Raw genomic sequence first — 19866 nt, forward strand, 5'->3', positions numbered from 1 at the left:
CACACCCTAAAATAGTTGTGTTCTCATTTAGAGTTAATCTTTTGTTCAATTCTAACAACCATCACCTCAAAGGTTCAAACCTTATCAGAAGAAATAGGTACTTCCAAATTCAGATGGTTCTCTTGTTCGCTAGAAGTATCATCTCCTCAATCCATATCCTCCTTTTAATCAATCCCCTGGAGTTCTGCTCTCTTCATCTGTCAATATGCAGCAAGCAGTTCATCATGCATAGATATAGAAAATGCTTTTCTGAAGTTCCATTAAAATAAAAGCTCTCCGTTATTCCAGAGAGAATGTAAGTCCAATGGAGGAGCTGCGGAAGAATCACCTAGATCAAGTGGTGTATCCAGATCATTGCAGACAACATAAGTCATTTCATGATTAATATATGAACTCAAACACGTAGCCCCATCGGCATTTTGAATAGGCTGACCCAATATGCTTTGACAGAGACCATCGGTAGTGCTGTTAACATAATTATTAGCACCCATAGCACTGTTATTGCTTAACGTTTTGTGATGTGCACAAGAACTAGAAAATGGTCAACCAGGACCTTCGAAACCACGTTTGAAGGGTGGAAAGAAGGAATATATGGATGTGTGTAAAATCCCAGATTTGAAGAGTGACTTGGTAGAGGCATGTGTTGATTGTATAGTCTAGGGGGATGTAAGCCTGGAAGCTGTTGAATCCCTGGCTGCTGGTCTAGTATTGCACTAATCCGATCACAACTGATGCTGGGCTCTGAGAATTGTGCAGCTCTGGACATCTTATTCATATAAATCCTCGGACCATTTAGCATGAGATTGTGTACATATGAAGACTCCTCCATGAAACCTGCCATTTCAGATAGTTGATCAGAACAATCAGGACAATCTGAGCTGCTGCCACATCGAATCTGATGAAGATGGTGTACTGTTGAATTAGTGTTAGGTTCAATCGATATGGAGCGGCAGGACACATCATGAACATTTCCAGAAGTGCTGGATTGCCTTTCAGAAGATCTTGTTTCTTTGTCATTCTCTGCACTCATGTTGCAAGGGAACTGCAGGCGTGAAGGAAAGCATGGAGAGCACAGTAGGTCACTATATGCCTGACTTCTCGTCATCCCTATGGAACTCCTCTTCCTGACAGCACTCTTCTTAAAAATTCTGCACACCACCAATTTATCCTGCACCAAGTCCAATCATATACATATCAGGTGTTCAGTTCTCTCTTTTGTTGCACCAGGAGAGTATTTTACAGATCCTGTACTTTGTAATGCCAATAAAATTAGAAAAAGATTAAACTTAAACGTGGTATTATTTATCTATATCACTTTATTTGTTAAAGCCAGACCTAGATGAATGTATTTACTGTTCCCGAACTTTATCAACGTACCTTGCAGTTCTTGTGGACGGGTTGACTGGAGAATTTGCCTTGGAGACGATACTCGTGCATTGCCCAGTTTGTTTTCTTCCCTTTGGGAGCTCTGCCCTTGTAAAACACCAGTGTTTTCTTCATTCCAATGAGTGCAGATGATCCTGAAGTGAAAACCTCTCGATCTTTCCCGGTCGTTTTCCAGTATCCAGTCTCTGTGGCTCTGTTGGTGCGAAGGCTTCTTGGATACTTGCGATCCCTATTGCTGAAGAAGTACCATTCCTTCTCACCAACTTTAGCTTTTGCTGCACACATGTTATCATTACTAGTTACAGCATAATACTTACAAGATATAAGTTCTCCTTCGCCTATAAGAATTGAAAATTAAAGCAAAGCATGCCATTAAAATTATGTACTAGTTCATGGTAAAATAGCATATAATGGTGATGCATGATTTATATGTACCTGGAAGATCCCAAGGTTCGCACTTGTTCAAGTCGGCCTCTGCAACTGCACAACTGGAGAAGGTGCTGTCCAAAATCTTGTTGGTGAGATAGTAACTAACCAGTTCCTCATCAGTCGGATGAAACCTAAACCCCGGCGGCAGCTGGCTGTGTTCGTTATCCTCGTATGCATTACTCATCTGGTTCAAGGTCGACTCCATGGCGAACTCAATATTTCCTATATTATAATAATCTATCTGGTTCTATTCCCAAAGGGGCAGTACCGAAGTGTAAAGCTCTGCTTCTTGTTGATGGCCGCTGTTACTCTCATTCTAGAGCTTTGATTTTTCTTATTATAGATTCATAGAAATCTCTCTGTAATGTACTACTGCACTAGGTAACTGAACGGAGATTGAATCCAGTACTCAGACGCATTACCAAATTGGTATTACCGTTGATACCCTTAAATCACATGAATCATAAGCCTCCAACCATGTATGAGAAGATATTTAAGGTGATCTAGCGTCGAGAGAAATAAGGATTTCAGTGACTATAATACCAAATATCAACCCAGGATTTCAGTGACTATAATACCAAATATCAACCCACCTCCTTTGATGCTGACCTCTAATCTGTGGTCCATGTTTGTATGATTTTAAGGTCAACCCGTCCTTGGGCCGCTCTCTAATGCGAAAATTATTAACCCTAAGCAATATTGGGTAATGAAACAGCGACGCATGACATCTGGAAAACGCGGCAATTAAGCAATCATCGCGCTGCGCGAAGTGAAAAGACGAGCCAAAACACACAAATCAAGTATGTCATTTAATTGGTTATCTATTTTTGTCTCCGTAAATGTGTTAGAAAATCTGCACAGATGAATCTAATTAATAAAGGTTGAACACATAACTTTGCGGAACAAAAGCACTAAAGGAAAATCAAAAGAACAAAATAATGATTCATTAGAAAATAGGTTACAACGCTGATGATATAGCATTATTGGGTGAAGATCCCAAGGTAATGCGCCATAGTGGTGATCAATGAGAAGACTCAACACATCCAACAAGTTCGCGAGAGAAATAGTCAGTTGCAGAGTGGAAAAAGGAGAAAATCATGGAGTAAATCATGCAAAAGGAGCAAATAAGGGAGTAAATAATGCAGAAGTAATCTTGCATGCTCTAATTAAGTGTCCGCATGTAGGTGTCACTACTACATGTAGCGGGGTTTTAAGACAATATTTGAGTCAATTGTCTTAACTTGAGACAAAAAAAAACTCAAATATTATCTTAAATATTGTCTCTAAGGGGTGTCTCAAAATATAATGTCTCAAAAATTTGTCTCTATAAAGACAATATAGAACACATATTATTATTGTCTCTATAAAGACAATTTGATTTTTCTCTCTAGAGACAATTTCATTTTTGTCTCTTTAGAGACAATTCCATAATTCAAACTATTGTATATAAAAAATTATTTAAAAAAAAATAAATGTCCATAATTCAAACTATTGTCTCTCTACTCACAATATAAAAAATTATTTAAAAAAAATAAATGTCCATAATTCAAACTATTGTCTCTCTAGAGACAATAAAAAAAATTATTTAAAAAAAAATAAATCTACTCAAACTATTGTCTCGGATTTGCTCCTGCCAAAAATTATTTAAAAATAAATAAATCTGCTCAAACTATTGTCTCGGATTTGCTCCTGCCAATCTATATGTGTATCCATCTCTATCTACCTATCCATCCATCCATCCATTCAACTATATGCATGTCTGGATATACATATGTAAGCCTGCAGATCTTTGTTTTATAGTGTGTGCTCTCCTAAAATTTGGGATATGCTTGCACATTGCATTTATAGGGTGCGCCTTGGGAAGTATGTATCCATTTTGACTTTTTCTCTATCTCATTTGCAAGGAGAAAAGATATATGGAACTGGTTAACATTAAATAACAAGGACTTCACAATCACTGTAGAATAAATAAACCATGCTCATCCTGATTCAGTGACCAAATAAATTCCCTGGTCCATTAAATCAGAGAAACATACACCAGAGAAAATTCAGGAAAACAAAAATATTTGATAATACAAAAAATTACAAGCTACACAAGTAGCGTCCTCAAAACTGCCAGCGCAAAATATTTGATAATACAAAAAAATTCATCCTGATTCAGGGACCAAATAAATTCTTGGTCCATTAAATCAGAGAAACATACACCAGAGAAAATTCAAGAAAACAAAAATATTCGATAATACAAAAAATTACAAGCTACACAGGCAGCATCCTCAAAACTGCCAGCGCAAAATATTCGATAATACAAAAAATTACAAGCTACACAGGCAGCATCCTCAAAATTGCCAGCACTCTAGTTGCACCTATGCTTCAGTTAGGTCTTTCTAAGCTTTCTTCCTACGATAAAGTATTGGGCAGTCACGACTGCAATAAGGATAGGACATCAATGTAAGTATAAAAGAGATAGTAATTGTAAAAATAAAATAAAAAAACATCTTATTAGTTAAAAACAAATACATGATCACACAAATGTTACAAAATACATCCATAATGTAAATTTAAATCATGTTATGAAAATGTAATACTATGTAATACTTGACATATAGCATTCAAAAACCTTGTGCAAAGAACATCTTGGTGCAGAGAGCCTTGGCACCGCTGACATTGTTTCCATAGTTTACCAAAGAGCATTTCTAATTCCCTCACTGACATTGATCAAATATTAGTGTCATATGATAGAAAATCTAGATGAGAACAATAGACACAAGGCCTCCTTTAAATTCTCCAAATAAAGAGTAATGGTATTAGAATACCAGCTTACCATTTGCAGTTGTTTTCTGATACAATTATGCTTCTCTTCCTTTGCAATGTGAACAAAGTGTTTGATCTTCTTTGCTGCAATGGCAACATGAAATCATGTAACATCATGAATTTCAGTATGAAGCAACCTAACCAAACATTCTTATTATAAGAAAGTTAGATAGTTTCTTACTAGGAGAGTAGGCATGGAATCATGCAACCTCATAGATTTTTCCACATCAAAAATATGAACCCTAGTAGCTTTCTAAAGTGCCAAACTGAAATAATAGTTATTCTCAATTGTGCACTACTATAAACAAGGAAACCACATGCAGGACACCCTCTACTTGTATTAACTAAATACCTGATAGGTGTTTTACAACCAATACAACTGAGTTGTTTCTTGACAAATTTCATAATTCCACTATCTGAAGGAGTTGATATGGAAACTGCTCGTGTGTGACTACCATGAAGAAGCTCCTCGCTTGCATTCTTCAAAATGGGCTCAAATATTCTCAACAGTGGCTACAGAGCAAAAACATGCACTAATAAAAAACACTTAGCTGGAAAGAATTACTATCTATCAAGATATATTTGAAACACACGTGAAATTTTCAAAAAGAGCATAAACATCAAGTGATGATGCTTTGGCCTTTCACCTTGCTCAGTTGATTCTCTAGATAATATTGTGGATCAATAGGGATGTTATTCTCCAGTACATAAATTGGATCCTCAGATTTCTCATATGCCTGAGCCCAAGTAAACACATTAGTCATTATATCCATAATCCCTCTGTAAATTATGCCTCCAAATAAAACATAACAAAATAATTAAAATAATCATTTTTTAGTGCAATATCGAGACTTATGCTGAGCACAGAAGGGGTTAATTATAACATTGGCGCCTTTTGCAGCCTTTATGATGACATATGGAACACGATCACCCACAGTTGGAGCAGTTGCAGCATCCCTCTATAAACCAGGGGCAACTTGGCTTTAAAACACAACAAAATAATTAAAATAACCATTTTTTAGTGCAATATCGAGACTTATGCTGAGCACAGAAGGGGTTAATTATTACCTTGGCACATTTTGCAGCCTTTATGATGACATATGGAACACGATCACCCACAGTTGGAGCAGTTGCAGTATCCCTCTGTAAACCAGGGACAACTTGGCTTTAAAACACGACATCAATTTAAAAAATGCAGCAATGGACTCATTGTCAATAAAAAGCAAAATATTACAAGAGTCTTTAGATGCATTGCTGTAATAAAAATAGAGATATACGATTGAAATGGAACCAGAAGGCATTGCACCATTCATTATACTTGTTCTGAGAAGTTATTTCCAGTATTTACCTTCCGCATGCACTCAGCTAGTTCTACGTGTGCTGCCTTGACTACATAGTCATCTCCAGTATTTGTCAGACCCTGACTCAACAAAGAGATTGTTAGCACACGCAAACAACAATGCCCTTAAGAATATGCTAATAGCCTTGATAAAGGATATGACCTGCAAACATCTATTTCTGCTGCAGCTAAACAGTAATCAATTTTTCTCAGCATGAGATTAAAAATGCAGATATATTATATATTGTCATCTTTTGATTATGTTCAATTGTATAAGATCCTCCCTTGACACTTCTTCCTCCCATTGCTAGCAGTAAATATTGACTGAATCCCTTCCAAGTACAGGATGTAGGGAGAAGAAACATAACAGACTTAAAATCGGAACTTCCATGGCCTGCCCCAACTAGGTATATAGTATATACTTCTAACACTTGAAACCAGGAATATGTAATAAGTGACTTGCTCGCAATGTAAATCTCCTCTTCCCCCTATCATATTTTATCCATTTCAAAAGTAACAAATGTTCAAACAAATTTGGTCATAAACATGCAGAAGGATTCATTGTTCTCACCTTAGTTATCACCAAAAGTGACAAATCCATTCTGTTCATTAACAAGTCAGAAATAGTGTTCTTGACATACTGCACTACACCAGGTATGTCACGATCAATGAGTATTTTTTGAAGGCACTCTGTAACCAAGTTCTTCACCAGCAGGGAATTGTCCCTTCGCGCTGTTTCAATGCCTGTTGATATGGAATATTTAAAAGATCAGGAATATTTAATAATTAAGAAGGTATCAAATAAATTATTTTTCTAAGAGCATTTTGAGCCTTCACAAACACTAAGGCCTGTCTTTGAAACAAAAAGATCAGGTTTGTCACCTTTAGTATTCATTTTGTCATAAGCATCTGGCTTTGTCCACAACAACCCAACATATCTTTTCTTGCTGATCAACAAGAATGGGTAGTATATTTTTTCAAATTCTAGTTTAATAGGCTGCATAAAAGCATATGTTAAATAACACACTGATTAGATGCCAAAGATGCACCAAACAGATGCAGATAAGCCACAGAAAAGCATAACTGATCATCTTGTCCTGTGCATATTTACAAAGATTTCATGGAAGTGGAATGTCAAAAGAAGATTAGTTTTAAAAAGAAAGGTGATATTAAAACATTCATCCCTACAAAAACATCATTAACAACTCTAGAGGCTTCACGGATATTTAAAATTCTTGACACTGTACCTTTGTAAATGTACCACTAATATAATCTGAGGCTTCCCTCCCTAGCGTCATGGCCTCTTCTATATTTGGTACACCAAACTGTATCATAACTGAATCTATATCTCCATATACAACCTAGATTCAAATATAAAAATATAATATCAAGATTTACAGTAGAAATCTTGGTTAGGATCAGATCACCCATTATGATTTCAAGAACTTGGACTATCACCAATACAACAAGTGTACTTCCTGTCATTACTGATCCAGTTCAAAGGTTACAAATGCCTTCAGTTGCTAAATAATAGCCTACCTCAACATTGTACTGGTAACCACCAACTATTGTGAACCTTTCTTCAACTAGCCTCTTTGTATGCTCTATCATTTGGCGGCCTTACAGGTGGAAAAAGAATGAGATAATTAATGATATGAAATTTTAAAACAATACGTAAAATCAATATTGTCTTATGGAACAGAGAATGTGTCAAAAGATCAAACTGGACTTGTAATCAAAATATAATAAGAGGGCCTAAGCATATCATCATAGTTTTACAAGTACACATGACTAATTAATGCAATTCAAGAACTCGATCTTATTTGTACAAGATTTTCAATTACAGTTCATACCCAAAACATTATGCTAGGAGGAAGAAAAGAATTACATGGATATCATTGATGCCCAAAAATAATCAATGTGAATGGCTGATACATGCATATATAGAATAAGAGAGGACTGCAAGCATCTCTATCTTGTAAGTAAAAGAAGCACCAATAACATTACAACTAGGAAAAACAAGGGGAGAATCAAGGTGTCCATGGATTTAATATTTTTTTTTCATGGAAGAACTGTGAAATTACCATAGCTCGTCACACTCGAAGAAATATCCAAACAGGAAAATCGCCCAACAGTGGCACCAGTAAACCCATAAACTGAATTCGGACTTATCTGCAAGTGCACACAATCAAAACTATTTTATGCGTTTCACCAGCATTCCTAGTTTTACTTTTATTTCATGTCCAAGCCATAATTAATACAGACATGACAAAGATGTAATTACCTTCAAAGCCAATTGTCGGCCATCCAAGACAACCTTTTCAAAAGGATCTTTAGCCTCCTAAACAAGATTACAGGAATTTAAAAAATTTTGATGCTAAGTGGAAAAAATACAAGCATGTAACATGAACATAGGAAGCACTTACTTCACCACCTTTAGGTTTGCCTTGGCTCTTTTCCTGGTAGCCAGTAACTCTTCTAGGATCTCTGGTAATATGCCCCAGGAAACAGGAAAAAGAGCATTCAATTTAGCATCACCGAAAATGGTCAGCATATGATGGTTAAAAAGTAAATAATGAAATAAGTATCATCATAGTGTTTGACATGCAAAAACATTAAGGTCTTAGCATCCTACTTTACTTTGAATCCTTTCTAGTAGCATAGCTTCTGGTTCCTATGTTAGTGTTTCAACGGTACAACTGTGCATTATACCGCTGGGATGACTAGGACAGTGTATTGGGATCTCATCCACATAGAAATTCGACTGCTAAAGTCTACCATACATGTTAGGTAACCTATCTACTTTTTGTACATTGATGAATCAACCAAATATGAATCTAAATCTACTGAAAAATTCAAAATATGTATCATAAAAGTAGCCTAGGGTTTATTTTCCATTATCCGAAACTTCTTCAGAATCTCAATTGCTTACTTACGCGTGTTCGAGGACCAGCCCACCTCAACTCAGCCAAACCTCCAAGACCAAGAAATAATACATGTCAACATCACTTGCCAGTTTCTTATTGCACCATGGGATAGAGTTTTTTAAACTAGCTGTTAGGACCAGGTAATCTACATACAACACAAATATAATCATATCAAATTTATCATAATCAAACAAATAATAAAATTTAGGACCTGCAACGGTCTTAGTGATGCACATAATCTGTAAGTACTCATAAATCCATGAGTACCAAGCACAAGAGGCTACTTTAGCCCAGAAAGGGACTTCTTCAACTTGCACACATGGGTATCCCATCCTAACAAAGATATTATATTTCAACCCAAGTTGAAACAAAACCATGAATCACTCTTCCTGCCACATGCATCTCTGGCCCTGTCAAAATCCACTAAAGCATGCAACAGCTCAAAGCACTGTGCCAGTGTACCCTTTAAGTACCTCGCATACCTCAGACCATGGAGCATATTTGCAGCAACCTTAGCTCAACCATATATTAGAAGCCAAGCTGGACAATAAATTGGTGTCTGAGCCCCCCTTGTTTGTGAGACAAGGGATCTCATGCACACAACAATTTGACTGCTTAATTCTACCAAATATGTTAGGGAAGCTATATACTTTTTGTACACTGACGAATCAACCATATTTGAATCTTAATCTAATGATAACTTCAAAATATGTATCATAAAAGTAGCCTATGGTTTATTGTCCATTATTCGAAACTTCTTCAGAATCTCAATTGCTTGCTTACCCCTATTCGAGGACCACCTCACCTCAACTTAGCCAAACCTCCAAGACTAAGAAATAAAACATGAGGTGTATATCCTTCATGTCAACTTCACTTGCCAGTTTCTTATTGCACCATGGGATAGAATTTATTTAACTAACTTTTAGGACCAGGTCATCTAAATACAACACAAATATAATTATATCAAATTGATCATAATCAAACAAATCATACAAGTTAGGACCTGCAACAGTCTTAGTGATGCCCTTAATATGTAAGTACTCATAAAAAAAACAAAGTATCTGCAAAATTTGTTTTGTTGCACACATAATTAGTTTATGTTTGGACCCTCACAACCTAGTGCGCTCCTTAGAAGCTAGAGCGATGCACGTTCAAGTTATTAAAATTTAACACATATCAATCCTTTTTTCCCTCTTTTTGGGAGGCGCTACATTAATTGTGGGTGTGGAATGCTCATCACACTGAACAACCTCCTCATTATTTATGTCTCCCATTCACTGAAATTCAACAATGGTTTCCTACCAAGGTTCAGGAATGATTATTGGATGATTTTGTGCAACAAGCAAATCATGATGTGCTTGTATCTCCTCCACATGCTCACTCCCAGATGTTTCACCTGATTCCTATACACAACACACTTTAACTTGTTATAATAACATTAAAACCTCCAATTGATTTATTGTATTATTCATATAATATTATAAACAACTAACCTTGGATCCATAACCAGTAATTATTTTTTCCCCTCGATTTATCATGTGTTGGCGAAGACCTTGCGAACCATGTAATACAACATATTTTAGGTCTTCCTCTGAAGCTTCCTTTTGAAACTAGTGAACCTACATTAACAAAGATAATCATATCTATAAGGTAAAATAACTAATAAGATACAATTAACTCAACGTGACCATGGTTACTTTGCCTAAAATAGAAAATATAATAGATGGAAATATCACTTACCATACCACCACAAATACTATTATATCCACCAAAGCCTAATTTGTGAGATCCAATTTTTGACACCCTAGCTTGGGTTTCTTTTCTTGTATCTCATAGGCGTCTCTTAGCTCCTCCTTGTGCAGATGGCATATAGTTTGGATTTTTGAGGACTTTCCTCTTAAACTTGGCATCTTTATTAAGTTCATCCCATGTCACTTGGTCTGTGATGCAAGCTGCACGTGGATACATCAAGTTTTTTGTCAACTTTGTCCTTAAATTGGATGTCTTTGAGTGCATGTATTTACTTGCAATCTGTAAAATAAGTTCCTTATCAAATCCAGGATTACCAAATGCTATTACTACATCTTTAAATAGTTCCTCTTTTTTGGCATTGGCTTGTTTCCTCCAATCCATTTGGATGGTATTTCCAAATAATTCTTCTGCACAACGAAAAATAAAGTGATAAAATTTCAACCCTGTTTCATCCTTCAAGACATTTCCTTCTGAAGTGAGCAAGATTGTAACTTCTTGCATTCCTTTTGTGGTCACCGATGATATTGTTGTAGTCTTGGGGATTGAGGAAGGTTCCCTTATAGATACATTAGGCATTGTGTCACTTACTTCCTCAATTTACAATGAAATTGTGGAACTATTAAGAACCCAACCAAAATATGAAACTATTTTTCATATCTAAAATAATGATCCTAAACATAACAAATGAAATTATAAAAAAAATAAAATAATTTTACCTATTGATCTCTTGCAGGAGCTACACTCTCCAACAATGACATTTCCCATAACTGAATTTGTTCAATTATTTCTTGTCTGATTTGCAAATTTGAAGGAATATCTAGTAGGAGCCTTAACATTCTTGTTTGTGAGTCTATAAGACTCCTCAAAGAAACTTGTTCTGGTCCTGGTGGGAGAATGCTGACTAGACCCACATTTGATGTAGAGGGCATGTTATGGGGTTCTGGTCTAGGTGTAGATGGCATAACATGACCCTCTATACCAACAGATTGTGTAAAGGGCATGTTATGGGGTTCTGGTCTAGGTGTAGATGGCATAACATGACCCTCCATACCAACAGATTATGTAAAGGGCATGTTATGGGGTTTTGGTCTAGGTGTAGATGGCATAACATGACCCTCTATACCAACAAATTGTGTAAAGGGCATGTTATGGGGTTCTGGTCTAGGTGTAGATGGCATAACATGACCTTCTATACCAACAGATTGTATACTTGTTTGAGTCACCCTAGAAACATCCTGCAAGGCACAAATATAAATAATAAGATGGAATAACAAATGAATAATGTTGAAATATGTAACTAGGTTCGGTCTTCATAATGACATATCTAATCACAATTCTATGTAATTTATGTAAAAAAGGAAAAAGAAGATTATTTTTTTATGACTGAGGTATGGGTTTCATGAACACATGAAGAAGCAAGTCCCATTATAGAATGAAAATATCTCGGAAGACTCATTAAAAGAAGGTCATGAAGGTGGCAAATGATCAATGAAATGTAGTGTAAAGTTACAAATAATCATGGCAACCAAAATACTAATCAGTACAAATAGGTGTCCATGAGGTATGTATAATAATTTTCTTTTAAAGGGTCCATCATAAGATGTAGTAGGGTTGAATTTACGGGTTTATATTTTAAGAAATACCCTAGTATTTAGAAACCTTAATCTTAAGGTATTTGTTCCCTATGATTTGATTTCTAGGGCATGGGATAAACTCTAGAATGAAATAAAGGGAAAAGAGTATGATCTAATGTTTGAATTTAAGAAACCCTAAAAAGGCCTCTTGATTACATAAAAACCCTAAAAAAGTAACTTGACATCATGTTTTGGAATAACATATTGCTTGGGTTACTTGTTAAAATAGTATTGTATGTATCAGAAGAAAAAAACAGCTGGGGTGATCCATTTAAAGGCATGATGTAGCTTTTCGTAACACCTCATAAATCATGGAGTCGTTGTGCAAAAACTTTATTAAATATATGCCCTAGATCTCTCAACAAATAACATAATCAAACTCACATAAATAAATGGTTGAATCTTACATATTGCATAACATTAGATGTATATGGGGGCATTAATGATCCCTGCATGCCAACATTGTTTGTATTGAGGGGCATAAATGAATCTTGCATGCCAACAAAATGCACGCTTAGTAAAAACACAAATATTAATAAATATATATAGTGAAATAAGTTAACTAAATGCACAAAAATATTGAACAAGTTTTACCACTATCATTACCTTCGATGTTTTATAAGGTGTTATAGGGTTTGGAATGACTTTAGCAATTGCCTGCATTCCACAAACATAAATTAGCATAATATAATAAGGAATATAAGATAATTGAACATATAAAAGACAATATTAAAGCTTACCTCATGCATCATCATAGCAGCATCTTGCCCTCGTGCATTTGTTAACATTTCCATGAAAGTAGTGAATATCATTGAACCCCCCATAGTAGCATCAGTAACACCCATGGGTACATTCTTAAAAAAACATATAATAACATAAAAATAAGAAAACCTTGATCAAAAAACTGATAAGAAAATAGAATCAGTAACACCAAATATGTTTTGAGTGAGCACTGAAGATCTGTCTAACACTTTGAGGCAAGCTTATCGGAGTGTTCTGACAAGCATTTAACTAGTCACAAACAAACTTTTGAAGTGTCATTTTAAAGTTATTTCTAAAAACAAATCAAACATCTAAATAAATCAACAACATAAATAATAAAAATACCAAATGCAACATAAATACCTGGTCTGCCATTTTGTATAGAATAATGTAATAGAAATCTACGAAGAAAAGTTTGTGGACACTCGTTAGGATCATTATATAAATAAATGTTGAAATATATGACAATGTTTAAAACCATAAAATTATTCTAAAATATGTTGGTTTAAACTTCTATGCATGTAATACTAATTTCATTGAGGATTTATTTGGATTATATTACAAAGGGTAATGCACTATCTTAAATTGTTGTCGCATAATGCAAAGTAATCTCTGTAGAATATCTCCTTGCTGCCTATAAACATTACTTCACTATCTCATTGCAGCCACAATCAACTCCAAACCAGACCTTGCTTGCCTCAAAACCCCAGACCATACCTCAAGATGATTTGCTGCCACATAAAAACCTTAGGGGTGATTCGTTGCCACAAACAATCCCTTATAGGTGGTTCGCTGCCACAATTGATACCTCAGGGATGATTTGTTGTCATCAACAGTGCCTCAGAGGTATCTTTCTATCCCAGAATTGCTTCATAGACATATTTCTGCCGCAGTGAAGCCTCAGATTTAATGTGCTGCTATAGATAATGCCTTAGAGATAGGCCAATGCCTCAGATAATGTCTCAAGGATGATTCACTGCCCAAATAATGCCTCAAGATAGTTTGTTGCCACAGTTAGTGTTTGTTCGATCATTTATATAACAACATTTGGAAGTTGGATTAATGTGAGATATTTTAGAAAATTAAATGAAAGTCTGGTTGGTTGACTCTCTACAATTATGGATTGAAACCAACGAGGTTCCATATATGGTGCTCAAAAAATAAACATTGTTCCTAAAAAACGAGCATCATTTTGTATATAAAATATTTAAATAAATTATCACCAGTTTATATTAAACTGTGAAATCAACATTTGAAAAGCAATGCATATGAAGCATATTAAGCATGCATGGAAACTACTAATCGGAGTCCAAAGAATTATTATGGTAGATGAAGTGATATGGTGTGTTGCCTTAGAAGAGCACCAATATGCAATAAAGAAACCTGAAATATGCTTGGAAAATGAAAAGACATAAAATAATGTAGAGCACTGGTGGCAGAGAGGATATAAAAACTCAGAATTATGTTTAACCCTCCAATATAGTTAACCACACATGGAATAAGTGAATTCAAATGAATGACAATGTAGTGAATGCCCATGAGCTCTGGTTTCATCAATTCATGAGTAAATGTTGGTGTGGGATTAAACCAAATAATCCCAATTTCATGCCTCATACTTCTCAAAGACCCAAGCTACAAATATCATGGTTTGGTATTATACCTATGCGCAGATTTATGCAGATTTGAAATGTTCATAGGAGAATCAATCATATTTCCATAACACCCCTCTCGAACCTATTTCATGCTAACGAATTAGAGTCTAGTGCCAAACACATGATCACATATCCAAGCAAAAGATCATCCCAGTGCATCTCCTAGAATGGTGGATATCAAGTGACTCAAAATAATGAAGAGAAGCCACGATTTGACTCCAAGACTATTGAAGATTGGAGAAATTCACTTTTTTGTGTTAAAGACATTAGTGGTTTCGAGCTGGAGGCGTGCAATACTGGGTGAAAAATCAACCTTCAATATCAATGATAGTATTTTAGGTTTGATAAATAGACATAGACATTTGTTTCTCACTGTTATAATTATTTTCTTCTGAATAACTAGCAAGGAGCTGGGGATGGAGCTGCTAGATAAGGTGGTTAAATGTCTGTCAGAAATAGTGAAAAAGTCGGAGTTGCCCGTGGCCGACTATCCAATAGGCTTGAATTTTAAGCTTCAAGATTTTGAAGAGATAGTCATGTTGCAGCAACAACAAAGGGGGGAATTTTGGATATTGGGGATAGTGGGGTTAGGTGGCGTAGGAAAGACAACTTTTGCAAAACATTGAAAAAGGATGAGATTTTAACCCTGTTTTTCATGTGGCCCCATACCTTTTAAAATTGACAAATATATTTGGTGTAAACATGTTGAAACCTATGCACTACTCTACTAGGAATGGAAAAGAGTATATATCAAGACTATTGCATACAAAAGAACTAGTACCAAAATGATAATGTTGATGTCACTAAGTTCTAAACATTGAAAATAGATACAATGAAAAGACAAGCACCTAACTCAATCAATATTTCCATACTATTGAAATATATGTCCCCCAAATCTAGACTGGATGACCTAAATTCACTACCCAGTGATAGATAGAGAAATAGGTACTTTGAGACCAAATGTTTTAAGAAAAAACTAGATGATAACATGGGTAAAAGTATGGAGAATATTGTGAACCCATATGTTAGAAAAATGAGATAGGGAAACTTGTTGTAGAATTAGTGTTGGTAATCTTCCAGTATGAATGTCACTAATAAATTTAGCTCCGATTGTACTCAAATGTTTTTATAAATATCCTCCATAATATTCCAAGGAATTTAATAAAAAGTTTTGAGATCAAAACTAGTTTCAGAAATCAATTTCAAGAGACAAAATCCAATAGTCCTAAGAATAAAAAAGACAGTCCAATTCCTTCCTTGTATTTGGGGATTAACATTGTCTTCAGGTTGAAATAAATTTACATTTTTCCAATTCCCTAGTGAAATTTCAGATCCATGTTAGCAAATTTGTAAACTCAGATACATCTAACCAGTATGATGTTTGCACCAAAATAGCCTAGGTTCCTTCTACAACATTCATGTAAATGATATGAGCCACCATCTCTTTCATGGCACATTAAATAAGGAAACTAACACAATCTCATGTAAATCAAGATCTAGAATGCACCTAGACATAGGAAACTTGAGGATGAATATCTATCTTGAGTTCACACAAATGGTCGATGTATGCATTATTATAACTCTAAATATCCAACCTAAATTTAAATAGATTTGGCTAATGTATATGTTAATTTATAGAAATGTACTTCAAAGAAAACCCAAGTGCCTCGAGAGGGGCTGATGACATAAAATTGAAAACCCAAATCATGGTTACAATACTTAAATATAAAATGCTATGTTGTTTAGTTTGAACATATAAAGGAACTTACATGCATATCTTGCATGAGAAGTGTGGGAAGAGGTTTGAAAGAGGGAAATATGGCATCATTTAAAATTTGATGATGTAAGATAATCTTATTTTATTATTTCCACTATTATTAAATAATTTCCTTAGGAGGCCCATTTTACACGTCAAAGTTTCCCTAATGATCACATAGAAGCTATAAGCTTCTATGATACAAATTTACAAGATAGGATCTTGCAGGAAGGTCAGGAAGATGTCAGGTATATGGAGATTGTGCACAGGTTGCAGTAGAGTTTAGGTATAGGTACAGGTATAGGTGGTGGTACAGGTATAGGTACAGGTACACGGAGTGGTACATGTACAAGTATAGGTAGTGGTACATTTACATGTACATATTCAAGTGTACATGATGTGTACTATCGTCTCACAACATATGGATTAATTATATTTAGGGACATGATATATGTGCCAGATAGTAATGTGATAAAGAAGGTGATCTTGAGGGAGTTTCATGTGAACCGTATTTAAGTCACCCAGGTTATTAGAAGATGCTGATAGTAGTGAAGAAATTATATTATTGGCCAAATTTGAAGAGAGATGTAGCATATTTTATCGACCGGTTCTTGGATTGTCAGTAGGTGAAAGGAGAGTGTAAGCATCTAGGTGGACTGCTACAACTGATTCTGATTGCATACTGGAAATTGGAAGCCATTTCCATGTACTTTATCATAGGTTTTCCAAGAACAACATGACTCCTTCATGGTAGTGGTGGACAAGTTGACAAAGGTAGCACACTTCATTCTAGTAAAGTCCACATTCTTAGCGAGTGATGTAAAATAGGTCTTCATTGGGGGCATCGTCAGATTGCATCAAGTTTTGAAGAATATTGTCTGATATAGGGATGCAAAGTTTAGTTCCAAGGTTTGGAAAGAGTTAGTTGTAGGTTTGGACACAGAGTTGGCCTTTAGTATGTGCACTCAAGATGTTACTAATATGTGATTGGGGATTTTATTAAAAAATTAGTTATTAACTTATATCGTTATAGGTTTATTCAAGTTTCCAGTGTGTATATTTATTGGATAAGGAAATAGATTTTGCATCAATGAGTACCCATTTTTCATACATTTGAGTATACTCACAATGTCAAAAATTTCAAATACATGATAAAACATGTTTGAAACACATTTTTGCATGTATTTTGAATTTTTCTTGTTGTGAATATACAATATACAAAGAAGGTAACCATTGGATGGAAAAATTTATTCTCCATACAATGAATGTACACAATTGAAATTTGAGTAAACCTATAAGGATATAAATAAAAAATATGATTAAAAATATTTTTCTTCTTTTCCTTCCAAAACTATTACCCCAAGGGATGACATCATCATGTAAAATATTAGACAATGGATTTTCCTAAGTTATTTGAAAACATTATGGCCCATTTGAAAAATGTTCGCTTCTCTATGATGTAGCTAATAAAAGGAACCCATTCCAACTTGATGTGGGTGGTGTCCTTTTCTCCTCAAATCAAATAGACAAGTGGTATAGTAACTCTACAAGATATGCATAACTATGTGGTTAGGCATACATCCATATCTTTTCTATCAAATGGTTTATGGTCATCTCACCAATGCTATAAAGCGTCCTCCAATGATAGATACATTTTCATATAAGCATAAAAAATTGGTTTTTCTAGTTGTTATTAAGGATAAATTTTCGTGTATATCCTTGACATTTTGGGGTGCCTATAGTGGGCCAATTCAACCCTACCATCATCGACTATGGTGGAATTTTTTTTCTTAGCATGATTGAGAATCCGTTTGAACATTTCCATTTGTGGGAGAACAACTTGCCTTGTATAAATCAAATGGAGAATAGACTAAGTGATATTCTCATATTTCATTCCATCTATTTTATCCTTAAGAATATTCTCTTCTTTTATTCTTTTCTAAGCTGATGACCTTCACGACCCCTTTACTCTTCAAGTGCTTATCATTTTGAATAGTCTAATGAATTTCATATTTACATGGGGGATGGGTGTCTCCATTTGTTTGGTATGTATCAAAAAGAATTCATGTGTCTGGGTTGTTACTTTTCTCCATTATTGGCCTTGTGATGGTCTTCTTCTAACAATTCTTCCTTTCTTGGAGGCTAGTCTGAGCATGGCTCTCTCCTTCTTGTAGATTGTATGAACCACAATTGCTTAAGATAGAAACTTCGAAATGCCATTGAAAAGTCATAAAGCAATTAGGATATGAAAAAATTCCCTTCATGTGGCTAATAAAAGGTAAGTACACTTACTTGACCTAAGGAAATTTTTTTGTGGATGACCTTCTTGCACAAAAGTATGGATTATTCCTTTAAGCCATTACGAGACTACTCTTTGATGATCTAGAAAATAGAAGTGTTTCATGATAGCCCAATTAAGACATTATTCCCAAATTTAGAGTAGAGTGATATTCTAGTGTAAATATGTGGTTCCACCATACAAATGGAACATGATTTAAGGTTGAGTGTGCCCATGGAGGGGATTAAAACGAAAATTACAACAAATTAATGGTGAGGTGAAAATTTACCAGTGGCACAGTCCTCAAGTAGGTCCCTTAGCAATGACATTGGGTGTGGGGTAGAGGATAGGTGTTTGAGTGTGATAGTGACATTTTTGGAGTAGCTTACAAAGTGGGTGATCATGATGATATGACATGAAGAGTTAAAAGTGTATCATTATGAAAGGGTCTATAAAGATGACACGTGTATGACTAGTAAATCATCAAACTAATTAGGTATCATGGTGAAAGATGGATTAGTTCCCTTAAGGCCCTAGATAGAGGAAGCCTGATCAACTAAAATCTCGAAGACATGTCAGGTGGATTAAACACACATCATGATAGTAGGGACTTGGTATTCCTGGTGAACATAATGGGAGAATATCATTGATCTTCTCAATGTTGTGGAGGTCTACATTACTAGCTCTATAATTTTAAGTATGATCATGGAACATTGTAGCATAGAGCGGGAGAATCGATAAAGTTGTATAAGATATCCACTTTGAGGGGAATTATAATATCATCATTGCTCCAAGAAATATCATTCTTCGAGATCAAATTTGTGATTCCTTTATTCCTCCATTTGTTGTTGGACCTACGAAACATCTTAAGCATCATTCTTCCCATCAATGAGATGCATCAAGCCATAATGTATGTATTTTTTCCTAGAGAGAACATATAAAACAAAAACCAGAAAATATATCATTAAGAATAGAGACTCTACCTTAATGCAAGAACATGGACTTCCTCATATCTGTTCCCTGTTGTTATGAATAAAACCATTTTATATCCTATCTAGAATCATTATTCTCTTTTCTCCATTTGCAAGTCTAAGAGAATATTTTACCATTTCCCCTTGCCTTTTCATTCTTTCCAAATTC

At 35.1% G+C, this 19866-nt stretch overlaps 2 pseudogenes; both read right to left on the bottom strand.

The window, feature by feature from the left end:
• Nucleotides 1-260: 260 nt before the first annotated feature.
• Nucleotides 261-2020, bottom strand: LOC149178283 (uncharacterized; annotated as a pseudogene).
• Nucleotides 2021-4151: 2131 nt separating this feature from the next.
• On the bottom strand, nt 4152-8519 carry LOC149178284 (DNA polymerase delta catalytic subunit-like; annotated as a pseudogene).
• Nucleotides 8520-19866: the final 11347 nt, after the last annotated feature.

This window comes from Pinus tabuliformis, chromosome 4_1, assembly GCF_031772625.1.
Source record: "Pinus tabuliformis cultivar Carrire ecotype Pingquan chromosome 4_1, CPIR1, whole genome shotgun sequence".
NCBI lineage: Eukaryota > Viridiplantae > Streptophyta > Pinopsida > Pinales > Pinaceae > Pinus > Pinus tabuliformis.